Genomic DNA, 15,341 nt, shown 5'->3' on the forward strand with positions numbered 1-15,341 from the left:
GGGACCAAGCAGCTCGAGCAGTATTTGTGTTCTTGAGGTGTGAGCACTGCAGAGTTTTTCTTGAGCGATGTTTAGCCCAGATATAAATTTTTCTCCTCTGAACAACAACGAAAACATCGCTGCAGTTATTAACTGGGCGGGCTGAGGCCCGTCTAGCCCAGGCCAGATATCCAGCCCAGATATTAATTTTTTTCAAGCTGAAAATGGCTAGCCCAGCTATACTTTTTTTTAGGAATACCTAGGCAAGGTCAAGTTGGTATTCTCCGCCCCGCTCGGCTGCAAATCTTTCCTAGGAGGGATGCATTAGGCTTAACAAGAAAATGGGCTTTAAGAAATAATAAATGGGATGTAATTATAAAAACTGGGCAGTAACTATAAAAAATGCACCAAACACGTAATTACTTTATAAAATATTATTTTTGGATATTGAAAATTTTAATTTCATTAATTGTTGCGTGCGCAATGTTTCGTTGGATTTTTACGTAATATAAATTTATATTGAAAGTGTATTTAATCTGACTAGAAATTTTGGAATAAAAATATTTCGGATCCCATCAAAATGTGGGAAATTTTATTGAATTATGTTTTGAACGGTTGGTTGAAATGGGTTGTACTTTTAACAAACTGTAAATGGGCTGTAGTAAATTCCATTAGAATTGAAAAATGGGTTGTACATTCTTACAAATCGCAAATGGGCTATAAGTTCTCTCCCACACACTTGTGGGCCTACTAAGTTGACGCGTCCCCTAAAAAAAGAAGTTGACGCGTATGCAAGGCTTTGTCAACTTATTATAGTCAACACACGGTTCTAGTAGCAGTAGCCGTTGGATGTCCATCCAACGGATGCCGTGCTTCTTCTTCAATCTCGGATATTCTAGCTTCACCCGCCAAAAAAATGATTCCTCCCCCTGACATCTGGGGCGCACCGTTTAGGAAGCTGGCCTGTGGGCCTACTAAGTTGACGCGTACCAAGGGCTTTGTCTACTTAGTCAATATGAACGATTCTAGCTGCAGTGACCGTACGATGTCCATCCAACGGCCGTAGTGCTTCTTCAACCTCTGGTCTTGTTGCTCCAGCCGCCCAGAGGAGCGCCGGTCGTGCCGCGTGCTCCTGCCTCCCGTGGCCGGCTGTGATGCCGCGGAGGCCTCACCACCCCCTACTACTCCCACCGCTGGCCAGGCCATCCCTCTACTTACCCACACCCCTTGTTATTCCACGGCGACGGCAGCCTCACAACACAGCCGAACCAGTGAACCCTCGTACTCCTCTCCGCGCGGGCTTCCACTGCCGCGTCTTCCCCGGCTCCGCGTCGTCCCCTTCCTAGGCCTCGCCGTCGTCCACCGCCCTGGTGCTCTCGGTGCGGCGTGGTCAACGTGGTCAATGAATGGCTTCCATCGGACGTGGACTGTACGTGGAGAGGCTGACAGCTGGGTCCACGACGGCAGCAAGGAAGTGCCTCCTTATTAAGTGGAAAATAATGATTCCTCCACCTGACAGCAGGGACCCACCGGACGGGCCACCGTATTTCACGAAAAAAACGTTTGCCCCCTGATTGCTGGGACCCACCGGACGGGCCACCGTATTGCGCGAAAAAAACCTTCCCCCCGCTGTCAGCTCGGACCCACCGGAAGTGCCTCCTTATTACGCACAAAAAAATGAATACTCCCCCTGCTGGTTGGGACCCACCTTGGTGGGAGGCTGACTTGTGGGCCTACTAAGTTGACGGGGACGGAGTGCTTTGTCAACTTAGTCAATATGAACGATTCTAGCTCCAGTGACCGTACAATGTCCATCCAATGGCCGTAGTGCTTCTTCAACCTCTGGTCTTGTTGCTCCAGCCGCCCAAAGCAGCGCCGGTCGTGTCGCATGCTCCTGCCTCCCATGGCCGGCTGTGCTGCCGCGGAGGCCTCACCGCCCCCTACTATTCCCACCGCTGGCCAGGCCATCCCTCTACTCACCCACACCCCCTGTTATTCTACGGCGACAGCAGCCTCACACCGCAGCGAACCAGTGAACCCTCGTACTCCTCTATGCGTGGGCATCCACTATCGCGTCTTCCCCGACTCCGCGTCGTCCCCTTCCTAGGCCTCGCCGTCGTCCACCGCCCTAGTGCTCTCGGCGCGGCGTGGTCAATGTGGTCAAGGAACGGCTTCCATCGGACGTGGACTGTACGTGGAGAGGCTGACAGCTGGGTCCATGGCCGCAGCAAGGAAGTGCCTCCTTATTACGCGCAAAATAATTATTCCTCCACCTGACAGCGGGGACCCACCGGACGGGCCACCGTATTTCACGAAAAAAACATTTCCCCCTGACTGCTGGGACCCACCAGCTACATCTTCGCACGCAAGGAAGTGCGTCCGGGCAAAAAAAATGATTCGCCCGCCTGACTGCTGGGACCCATCAGCTACATCTTCGTAGGCAAGGAAGTGCCTGACAGTCGGGACCCACCTGGTCGAAGTGTACGTAGCATTGTCATTCTGGTCACGAACGTGTACGTACATACTGGTCGATGTAGAGGCGCGCACGTGTCGTAGTAGAGGCGCGCACGTAGCATGTACACGTATGTACAGCGGCCAGTGTGCAAGAAAGAAAATACGGCCACGTACGTACATACGGGCAGGGTCTCGAACGCCTACTCGCGCATACGTACGGCCAGGGCTTGTGTACAGGGCTGGGTTGGAACGGAGAAACAGCGTCATCGTCGTGTTCATGGAGAGGCAACGGAATGCGTCGTGTCCATCGGGAGGCAACATAACGCGTGGGAGCCAACCGGCTTGGACGGAACAGCCGATGGAAACGAGGCCTGGCGTACCGCAGAACGGAGGAAACGGCCTTGTGTTGGACCGACCACATTCGAAGCGGGATCCTGTTCATCGGGAGGGGTCTGGCGTACCGCAAAACGGAGGAAACGGACCTCCTACGGTCGAAACAGGGTCCTGTTGATCGGGAGGGGTGTGGCGTACCGCAAAACGGAGGAAACGGACTTGTGTTGGAGCGCTATGGTCGAAACGGGGGTCCTGTTCATCGGGAGGGGTGTGGCGTACCGCAAAACGGGACTCCACGGGATACTGTTCATCTCTAGTGTCGACCCCCTCCAACCTCCACGGGCTACTGTTCATCCACCGTCGACCTCCTCCAGCCTCCACCTGCGACTGTTCATCCACGGGCTCCTGTTCATCCAGCCTCCACCGCGCGCTACTCCACCGGCTACTGTTCAACCAGCCCTCTCCACGGGCTCCTGTTCAACCACCCCTCCACGGGCTACTGTTCATCCTGCCCTCCACCGTCTACTGTTCATCCTGCCCTCCACGGGGTGGTCCTGTTCATCCTGCCCTCCACGGGGTCCTGTTCATCCAGCCCCAACCAGCTCGAACGATCGGGGTCCTGTTCATCCACCCCCACCGGGAACTGTTCATCCAAACCCCCCAGCAACGCTCACTGTTCATCTAGAGGCAACGCCACGGGGTCCTGTTCATCCACCCCCACCGGGAACTGTTCATCCAAACCCCCCCCCCTCCAGCAACGCTCACTGTTCATCCAAAGGCAGCATCAATCGGCTTCAGTTAGCAGCAGTAGCGAAGGAATCGCTCGATCGGGTTCAGTTAACAGCCATCGATCGATCGCTCGGGTTCAGTAATGCGTAGCCTGCAGTGCAATCGCTCGGGTTCAGTTAGAGCCCAACGCCTCGCTCGGGTTCAGTTAGAGCCTAACGCCTCGCACCCACGCGCGTGCGTGTACGAGAGAAACGCGCATCGCTCGGCCCCGACCACCCACCGTAACCGGGAACACCCCGATATTTTCCTCGCCCTCGCTTCTACCACGGTTTTTTCCGTCATGGACGGCCCAAAGAATGTCATGCAGCTGCGTCTCCGACCCGCCCAGGACGAAAAGCCCATTTTCTATCATGATTTTTTGTCATAGAAGTAGGAGCCCACCACATCTATGATGATACCGGGTTTTGTCACAATTATCGTCATAGAAGTGTCATAAGTATGACAGAAAAGATTTTCGTTCGGCCCAAAATGTCACGGATGTGTCTTTTTTTTGTAGTGATGGTGTAGCGCCTAGCTCTTAGGCGTTACACACACTTAGCAATTTTTAGACAGTCTAGAGTGTGACACTGGTCAGACGTGTAGCGCCTGTCAACTAGGCGTTGCACAGTGTAGTGTGACGCCTATGTGTCGGGCGCTACACAAAAGAATCAGCGCAGCGAAAAAATTTCAAAGACAGTTCAAGTTGTGAATTTTTTTTGTCCATAGGTCAAATTTGTCGTTTTTGCCACAAAGTGATGTACGATTACCAAAACTGGCACCATTTGGGGCACGGCAAAAAAACCCTACATTCGACGTGGTGACTAGTTAATGCAAAACTGGGCTCACCAGTAGCCTCCTCACATCCCTGGGACGGGGCGGGGCTTTGCCACTGACCGTCCCACCAAGCAGGAGGGAGGAGCGGGGCCAAGGCGCACTGGTGTGGCTGGTGCCATCGACAACTTAGAGCATCTCCACTCATTTGGCCCACCAGCGCATAGGCCGGCGCTTTTTCGGACACTCGCCCGACGCTATTTAGGCCCTGGGGGCGATCTAGGTCCCAGCCACGCCCCCAGGTGCCGGCCCCCAAGGCATCGTAAATTCAAACTTGTCCATTTCCATTACCAAAAAACGCCACAAGTCCGGCGATCAGCGCCACAAAGTCCCGGCGATCGGTGATCACCTTGCCACAGTTTGGCGATCAATAAAAAGTTCGGCGTTCAAAAAGAAAGGACGCGCAGGCAATGACTCAAATGACGGCGTCGGCCTCCGGCGTCGGACTGGCGGGAGTCGGCGTGCGCGGGCTGGTCGGCGTCGGCACGGCTTATGTGCTAGGGGTCGTGGAGGCATCATCGCTTGGGCTTGGCGGTGGCGTTTGTTGGAAATATGCCCTAGAGGCAATAATAAAATGGTTATTATTGTATTTCCTTGTTCATGATAATTGTCTATTGTTCATGCTATAATTGTATTAACTGGAAACCGTAATACATGTGTGAATACATAGACCACAACATGTCCCTAGTAAGCCTCTAGTTGACTAGCTCGTTGATCAATAGATGGTTATGGTTTCCTAACCATGGACATTGGATGTCATTGATAACGGGATCACATCATTAGGAGAATGATGTGATGGACAAGACCCAATCCTAAGCATAGCACAAGATCGTGTAGTTCGTTTGCTAAGAGCTTTTCTAATGTCAAGTATCGTTTCCTTAGACCATGAGATTGTGCAACTCCCAGATACCGTAGGAATGCTTTGGGTGTACCAAACGTCACAACGTAACTGGGTGGCTATAAAGGTGCACTATAGGTATCTCCGAAAGTGTCTGTTGGGTTGGCACGAATCGAGACTGGGATTTGTCACTCCGTATGACGGAGAGGTATCTCTGGGCCCACTCGGTAATGCATCATCATAATGAGCTCAATGTGACTAATGAGTTAGCCATGGGATCATGCATTACGGAACGAGTAAAGAGACTTGCCGGTAACGAGATTGAACGAGGTATGGGGATACCGACAATCGAATCTCGGGCAAGTAACATACCGATAGACAAAGGGAATTGAATACGGGATTGATTGAATCCCCGACATCGTGGTTCATCCGATGAGATCATCGTGGAACATGTGGGAGCCAATATGGGTATCCAGATCCCGCTATTGGTTATTGGCCGGAGAGGTGTCTCGGTCATGTCTGCATGGTTCCCGAACCCGTAGGGTCTACACACTTAAGGTTCAGTGACGCTAGAGTTGTTATGGGAAATAGTATGTGGTTACCGAAGGTTGTTCGGAGTCCCGGATGAGATCCCAGACATGACAAGGAGCTCCGAAATGGTCTGGAGGTGAAGATCGATATATTGGACGAAGGGTATTGGAGTCCGGAAGTGTTCCGGGGTTACCAGGCTATGGCCAGCATGACCGAAAGGTGTTTCGGGAGCCCCGGCAAGTGTTGGAGGGCCTCATGGGCCAAAGGGGAAGGGGAAACCAGCCCAAAAATGGGTGGTGCGCCCCCCACACCCTTTCCCACGTTACTTGGGGAGGTGGGGCGCCTCCACCTGGCTTGGGAGGCAAGCCTCCACCTGCTTGGCTTGGGGGGCAAGTCTCCCTAGGATTTTCCCTAGGGAGATCCAATCTGCTTGGCCGCCGCCCCCTAGGGGAAACCCTAGGGTGCCTTCCCCTCTCCCCTTGCCCCTATATATAGTGGAGGGGTGGGAGGGCAGCCGCACCTCTTCCGTGGCGCAGCCCTCCCTCCTCATACACCTCCTCCTTCTCCTCCGTAGTGCTTAGCGAAGCTATGCCGGAGAACCACGAGCTCCATTGCCACCACGCCGTCGTGCTGCTGGAGTTCTCCCTCAACTTCTCCTCTCCCCTTGTTGGATCAAGAAGGAGGAGACGTCCCCGGGCTGTACGTGTGTTGAACGCGGAGGCGCCGTCCGTTCGGCGCTAGATCGGATCTTCCGCGATTTGAATCGCCGCGAGTACGACTCCATCAACCGCGTTCTTGTAACGCTTCCGCTTAGCGATCTTCAAGGGTATGAAGATGCACTCCCTCTCTCTCGTTGCTAGCATCTCCTAGATTGGTCTTGGTGACACGTAGGAAAATTTTGAATTATTGCTACATTCCCCAACAGTGGCATCATGAGCTAGGTCTATGCATAGATTCTATGCACGAGTAGAACACAAAGTAGTTGTGGGCGATGATTTGTTCAATTTGCTTACCGTTACTAGTCTTATCTTGATTCGGCGACATTGTGGGATGAAGCGGCCCGGACCGACCTTACACGTACTCTTACGTGAGACAGGTTCCACCGACTGACGTGCACTTGATGCATAAGGTGGCTAGCGGGTGTCTGTCTCTCCCACTTTAGTCGGATCGGATTCGATGAAGAGGGTCCTTATGAAGGGTAAATAGCAATTGGCATATCACCATTGTGGCTTTTGCGTAGGTAAGAAATGTTCTTGCTAGAAACCCATAGCAGCCACGTAAAACATGCAACAACAATTAGAGGACGTCTAACTTGTTTTTGCAGGGTATGCTATGTGATGTGATATGGCCAAAAGGATGTGATGAATTATATATATGTGATGTATGAGATTGATCATGTTCTTGTAATAGGAATCACGACTTGCATGTCGATGAGTATGACAACCGGCAGGAGCCATAGGAGTTGTCTTAATTTATTGTATGACCTGCGTGTCAATGAAAAACGCCATGTAATTACTTTACTTTATTGCTAACCATTAGCCATAGTAGTAGAAGTAATAGTTGGCGAGACAACTTCATGAAGACACCATGATGGAGATCATGATGATGGAGATCATGGTGTCATGCCGGTGACGAAGGTGATCATGTCGCGCCTCAAAGATGGAGATCAAAAGGCGCAAGATGATATTGGCCATATCATGTCACTTTATGATTTGCATGTGATGTTTGTCATGTTTACATCTTATTTGCTTAGAACGATGGTAGCATAAATAGATGATCCCTCACTAAAATTTCAAGAGATGTGTTCCCCCTAACTATGCACCGTTGCGAAGGTTCGTTGTTTCGAAGCACCACGTGATGATCGGGTGTGATAGATTCTAACGTTCGCATACAACGGGTGTAAGCCAGATTTACACATGCGAAACACTTAGGTTGACTTGACGAGCCTAGCATGTACAGACATGGCCTCGGAACACAAGAGACTGGAAGGTCGAACATGAGTCGTATAGTAGGTACGATCAACATGGAGATGTTCACCGTTGATGACTAGTCCGTCTCACGTGATGATCGGACACGGTCTAGTCGATTCGGATAATGTATCACTTAGATGACTAGAGGGATGTCTATCTAAGTGGGAGTTCATTAAATAATCAGATGAACTTAATTATCATGAACATAGTCAAAAGGTCTTTGCAAATTATGTCATAGCTTACGCTTTAGTTCTACTGTTTAAGATATGTTCCTAGAGAAAATTTAGTTGAAAGTTGACAGTAGCAATTATGCGGACTGGGTCCGTATACTGAGGATTGTCCTCATTGCTGCACAGAAGGCTTATGTCCTTAATGCACCGCTCGATGTGCTGAACCTCGAGCGTCGTTTGTGGATGTTGCGAACATCTGATATGCACATTTTGACGACTACGTGATAGTTCAGTACGTAATGTTAAACGGTTTAGAATTGAGGCACCGAAGACATTTTGAAACGTCGCGGAACATATGAGATGTTCCAAGAGCTGAAATTGGGATTTTAGGCTCGTGCCCACATCAAGAGGTGTGAGACCTCCGACAAGTTTCTTAAGCCTGCAAACTAAGGGAGAAAAGCTCAATCGTTGAGCATGTGCTCGGATTGTCTGAGTACTACAATCGCTTGAATCGAGTGGGAGTTGTCTTCCAGATGAGATAGTGATGGTTCTCCAAAGTCACTGCCACCAAGCTACTGGAGCTTCGAGATGAACTATAACATATCAGGGATAGATATGATGATCCTTCAGCTATTCGCGATGTTTGACACCGCGAAAGTAGATATCAAGTAGGTGCATCAATTGTTGATGGTTAGTAAAACCACTAGTTTCAAGAAGGGCAAGGGCAAGAAGGGATACTTCATGAAACGGCAAATCAGTTGCTGCTCTAGTAAAGAAACCCAAGGTTGAACCCAAACCTGAGACTAAGTGCTTCTGTAATGAGGGGAACGGTCACTGAAGTAGAACTACCCTAGATACTTGGTAGATGAGAAGGCAGGCAAGGTCGACAGAAGTATATTGGATATACATTATATTAATGTGTACTTTACTAGTACTCCTAGTAGCACCAGGGTATTAGATACCGGTTCGGTTGCTAAGTGTTGGTAACTCTAAATAAAAGGCTACGGAATAAACGGAGACTAGCTAAAGGTGAGATGACGATATGTGTTGGAAGTGTTTCCAAGGTTGATGTGATCAAGCATCGCATGCTCCCTCTACCATTGAGATTGGTGTTAAACCTAAATAATTGTTATTTGGTGTTTGCGTTGAGCATAGACATGACTGGATTATGTTTATCGCAATACGGTTATTCATTTAAGGAGAATAATGGTTACTCTGTCTATTTGAATAATACCTTCAATGGTCTTGCACTTAAAATGAATAGTTTGTTGAATCTCGATCGTAGTGATACACATGTTCATGCCAAAAGATATAAGATAGTACCTCATACTTGTGGCACTGCCACTTGAGTTATATTGGTATAAAACGCATGAAGAAGCTCCATGTTGATGGATCTTTGGACTCACTCGTTTTTGAAAAGATTGAGACATGCGAACCATGTCTATTGGTATATATGCATGAAGAAACTCCATACAGATGGATTGTTTGGACTCACTTGATTTTGAATCACTTGAGACATGCAAATCATACCACATGGGCAAGATGACTGAAAGGCCTCATTTTCAGTGAGATGGAACAAGAAAGCAACTTGTTGGAAGTAATACATTTTGATGTGTGTAGTCCAATGAGTGTTGAGGCACGCAGTGGATATCGTTATGTTCTTACTTCACAGATGATTTGAGTAGATGCTAAGAATATTTACTTGATAAAACACAAGTCTGAATTATTGAAAGGTTCAAGTAATTTCAGAGTGAAGTTGAAGATCATCGTGACAAGAGGATAAAATGTCTATGATATGATCATAGAGATGAATATCTGAGTTACGAGTTTGGCACACAATTAAGACATTGTGGAAATTGTTTCACAACTAATACCGCCTGGAACACCATAGTGTGATGGTGTGTCCGAACATCATAACTGCACCCTATTGGATATGGTGCATGCCATGATGTCTCTTATCGAATTACAACTATCGTTTATGGGTTAGGCATTAGAGACAACCGCATTCACTTTAATAGGGCACCACGTAATTCCGTTGAGATGACACCGTATGAAATATGGTTTAAGAAACCTAAGCTGTCGTTTATTAAAAGTTTGGGGCTGCGACGCTTATGTGAAAAAGTTTCAGGCTGATAAGCTCGAACCCAAAGCGGATAAATGCATCTTCATAGAATACCCAAAACAGTTGGGTATACCTCCTATTTCAGATCTGGAAGCAAAAGTGATTGTTTCTAGAAACGGGTCCTTTCTCGAGGAAAAGTTTCTCTCGAAATAATTGAGTGGGAGGATGGTGGAGACTTGATGAGGTTATTGAACCGTCACTTCAACTAGTGTGTAGCAGGCCACAAGAAGTTGTTCCTGTGGCACCTACACCAATTGAAGTGGAAGCTTATGATAGTGATCATGAAACTTTGGATCAAGTCACTACCAAACCTTGTAGGACGACAAGGATGTGTACTACTTCAGAGTGGTACGTAATCATGTCTTGGAAGTCATGTTGCTAGACAACAATGAACCTACGAGCTATGGAGAAGCGATGGTGGGCCCGGATTCCGACGAATGGCTTGAGGCCATAAAACCGAGAGGATCCATGTATGAAAACAAAGTATAGACTTTGGAAGAACTACTTGATGGTCGTAAGGCTGTTGGGTGCAGATGGATTTTAAAAGGGAAGACAGACAATGATGGTAAGTATCACCATTAAGAAAGCTCGACTTGTCGTTAAGATGTTTTCCGACAAGTTCAAGGAGTTGAGTACGATGAGATTTTCTCACTCGTAGCGATGCTAAGAGTCTGTGGAACTATATTAGCAGTTACTGCATTATTTATGAAATCTTGCAGATAGGATGTCAAAACATTGTTTCCTCGACAATTTTCTTGAGGAAAGGTTGTATGTGATACAACTAGATGGTTTTGTCAATCCTGAAAGATGCTAACAAGTATGCAAAGCTCCAGCAATCCTTCTAAGGACTGTAGTAAGCATCTCGGAGTTGGAATGTATGCTTTGATGAGATGATCAAAGATTTTGGGTTTTTACAAAGTTTATGAGAAACTTGTATTTCCAAAGAAGTGAGTGGGAGCACTATAGATTTTTTGATGAGTATATGTTGTTAACATATTGTTGATCAGAAATGATGTAGAATTTCTGGAAAGCATACAGGGTTATTTGAAAAGTGTTTTTCAATGGAAAACCTGGATTAAGCTACTTGAACATTGAGCATCAAGATCTATAAGGATAGATCAAAAACGCTTAATAGTACTTTCAAATGAATACATACCGTGACAAGATTTTGAAGGAGTTCAAAATAGATCAGCAAAGAAGGAGTTCTTGGCTGTGTTACAAGGTGTGAGTATTGAGTAAGACTCAAGACCTGACCACGGCAGAAGAGAGAGAAAGGACGAAGGTCGTCCCCTATGCTTTAGACGTAGGCTCTACAGTATGCTATGCTATGTACCGCACCTGAAGTGTGCCTTGCCATGAGTTAGTCAAGGGGTACAAGAGTGATCCAGGAATGGATCATAGGACAGTGGTCAAGGTTATCCTTAGTAACTAGTGGACTAAGGAATTTTCTCGATTATGGAGGTGGTAAAAGAGTTCGTCGTAAAGGGTTACATCGATGCAAACTTTGACACTAATCCGGATGACTCTGAGTAGTAAACCGGATTCGTATAGTAGAGCAGTTATTTGGAATAGCTCCAAGTAGCGCGTGGTAGCTGCATCTACAAGATGACATAGAGATTTGTAAAGCACACGCGGATTTGAAAGGTTCAGACCCGTAGACTAATAACCTCTCTCACAAGCGAGATATGAACAAACCCCATGGGTGTTGGATTCATTACAATCACATAGTGATGTGAACTAGATTATTGACTCTAGTGCAAGTGGGAGACTGTTGGAAATATGCCCTAGAGGCAATAATAAAATGGTTATTTATTGTATTTCCTTGTTCATGATAATTGTCTATTGTTCATGCTATAATTGTATTAACTGGAAACCATAATACATGTGTGAATACATAGACCACAACATGTCCCTAGTAAGCCTCTAGTTGACTAGCTCGTTGATCAATAGATGGTTATGGTTTCCTGACAATGGACATTGGATGTCATTGATAACGGGATCACATCATTAGGAGAATAATGTGATGGACAAGACCCAATCCTAAGCATAGCACAAGATCGTGTAGTTCGTTTGCTAAGAGCTTTTCTAATGTCAAGTATCGTTTCCTTAGACCATGAGATTGTGAAACTCCTGGATACCGTAGGAATGCTTTGGATGTGTAGCGAACCGAACCGAATGGATCAAGTCTCTGTGCTTAAGTGTCATCCCTGGATCGGTATGCTGACACACACAGTACTCGAGGATTTATAACAGAGGTAAATCACATGCATAAAGTAACGTAAATACTATTACCTCAATCCAAAATAGCGGAAGTAACAAGGTTGTGGATTCCCATCAACACCAACGGCAAAGTTGAGTGTAGAAATCGTAACCCTAACGTATCACTTACTCGTCGTAAGAATCCTGCAACATGAAACGTTGCAACCCGAAAATGGGTCAGCACATGGAATATGCTGGCAATGTAACACATGGTGAATAATGAACAAAGTAATGCTATACTACATGCATATATGGCTGGTGGAAAGCTCTATGGTTACTGTTTTTGCGGAAAGCCAATTTTTCCCTACTTCAAAGGAATAAAATTTATTTAACTATCATGGTGGTTGTGAAACATTGAGATGGTTGACAGCATCTCAATCCCAATTAAGTATCATCATTAAGCCAACAATATTAATTAAAGTAACATGATGAGATCAACGGGATAATCCAAGAACTAGATACTCAAGATGTCCATAACCGGGGACACGGCTAATCATGATTAGTTTGTACACTCTGCAGAGGTTTGTGCACTTTTCCCCACAAACCTCGATCTCCTCCGTTGGTTTACTCGCACTACATGGTGTTTGAGTAACGGATGACCGAGACTCGGTCTTTCAGAAGTGTTTACACCTTACGTATGGGTAGACAGTTACACCTACTTTCCCCTACATCTGCTAGTCTACCACTGTAAGAGTTCACACAACTTAATCAACTATGCTAGAGCCCATAATAGCTTGCGGCTGCACACGGAAGTTTCTAGCATGAATAATCTTATGATCCCTTTGAACCTGGGTGGCGGTCCAAAAGAAAAACAGGTAATCCTGGAATACCCAGGTACCTCAATCCACCCAGATGTGAGTTTTAGTTGCCACCTTAGGTAAACCATTAATTAACAATCTCACGTCTGTCATGGAAATCTCTCAAACCCAGTCCATGTCAACGAGCATAGCATGGCAATATAATAGCAACGTAGAAGTAACTCCCAAGGGTTTGATAATAAAACAGGTAATAGGAACTACCTCAACTACTTCCCAATACCCACAATTTAATTAGGTCCTAACCATGCAATGTTTGAGGGTTGAATCTAATGCATAAAAACTGGGTATGAAAGGGATATGATCAAAGTGTGAACTTGCCTGCAATGTTGATGAAGATGATTCGCACTCAATAACTCTGGATAGATCTACTCGTCACACTCCGGTCAATCTATCGTAAGCAAGCAATGGTAACCATACATAAGCAATCACTTAAAAGATCGAGAAGAACGAAGAAGACACTTCGGAAAACATCAAACAAAGCAAATAACTCTTGCAGCATAAACAATTCTAACAGTACCAAAATTATGTGAATTTGGCCTTATCAGAAAGTTTAGGTCAAGAGCTTCGATTTGCAAAAAGAATCAACTCAAACGGAGTTACAGAACTTAAGTTATGAACAAAAGAAGTTTGAATACAAATCTGTTTGAATCCAAATTTTAAAACTTTCAAAAACATGTTTAAGTTGTTTTACTGGATAGAGAAGATCATAACGAAGAAGTGGGCGTTGGATTTGGACAAACGGGTGAAAAGTTATGAGTGTTTGAAAACCAGGGGCTATTATGTAAGAAAAACAAATTGCTACTAGGTCCCTGGCCGAAAATAACAGAAAAAGAAATAAAACTAAATAGTGAACGTGCGTTAACTAGTTCTAAACAGTGGACGTTCGTTGTTTAGAAAAACCAAAAAAAACAGATCTAGGTTTTCTTAATAAAACCAAAACGAATAAAAAACCGGGGCGGTTCACGGTTTATACCGGTTCGCCAATAAAAAAATAAAACCGACTAGATCCAATCCTAGCCGTCCATCCTAGATCGAACGGACGAGGGCGGCCGGTGGCTTACCGCGGCGGTGGGCGTCGACGTCGCCGGAGAAGACGACGGCGGCGGCTCGGCGATGAACGGGGCGACGGCTCCGGGCGTCGGCGGCGACTACGGAGTAGCGGGGAAGGGGCGGCGTGGCGCGGCGGTGAGGTTGGTGGGGGTCGGCGGCGCTCGGGGAGTCGGAACGGAGCGCGGCGGCGGCGGCAGATCTCGTCGGGGCGGGAGCTCCGGCGAGGGCGGCGGTTGCGGCGGAGGAGGAGGAACGGGGCCCGGGGCTGCGGCCTTTATATAGGCGGGGAGGGGCGGCTCCGAGGCGTGGAGGAGGGGCAGGAGAGGAGGAGTCCGGCGGGGAGACGGCTCCGGCGAGCCGTGGCGGCGGCGGTCCGCCTGGAGTCGGTCGCGCGGGGGGACGGGGCGACGGGCGAGCTGGGCTGGGCCGGCGCCTGGCCTGGGAGCTGGGCCGGCCCAGTCGGAGGGGAGGGTTTTTTTTTTATAGAACATTTCTCAGACAAAGAAAAATAATAGAACGAAATAAATAAAAATATTATATAGGCATATAATATATCAAAATTTTCAGAAAAAGATTTCCTACAACGTGAACATTTTTGTAGAGTCAGATAAAATCCACACAAATTTTAATAAATCAAACAGTGCTGCTGCCTTAATAAAATCCAATAAAATTCATTTTAAAAATACCAAAATGATTTCAAATTTACTTTTCTCCAATTTTCTGATGTAGGGAATCATGTTACCCTATTTTCTGTATATTTTATTTTTGGAGAAAAATAATTTGAATAAAACTCAAATAACTCCAATATTGAAAAATAATTTCAATGGGACTTTGAATAAATCCTTTGAAACTCCCAACTCATATTTCATATGTTTTGAAGAAGTCATTTTATCTTCGCTCGTGAAAATCATTGAGTTGCATAAAGTTTTAGAATTGGAAATATTCTCAAATGAAATTCAAATATTTTCAACACCCCTTTTCATTTAAATAAATGGAAGAAGTCATGTCATCTTCTCTCCAGGGTTTTGTGATGAAAAGAATTTGAATTCATGGAGACCATAAAAGCAAAATGAAAGTTTGGGAAAGTCCTTTTATTCCCTCTCATTTAACTTTCAAAAGATTTCGAATTCCACTCACTTTCAGTCAATCAGTCAAACAATCAATCCAATCTATCTGTTTATTATAACATTCCAAAATTTAGAAATTTTGGGATGTTAC

At 46.4% G+C, this 15,341-nt stretch overlaps 1 pseudogene; it reads right to left on the bottom strand.

The window, feature by feature from the left end:
* Positions 1 to 845: 845 nt before the first annotated feature.
* The window catches only part of LOC123157588 (uncharacterized), a 36,338-nt pseudogene continuing 21,842 nt past the window's right edge, over positions 846 to 15,341 (bottom strand).

This window comes from Triticum aestivum, chromosome 1D (assembly GCF_018294505.1).
Source record: "Triticum aestivum cultivar Chinese Spring chromosome 1D, IWGSC CS RefSeq v2.1, whole genome shotgun sequence".
Taxonomy (NCBI): Eukaryota; Viridiplantae; Streptophyta; class Magnoliopsida; order Poales; family Poaceae; genus Triticum; species Triticum aestivum.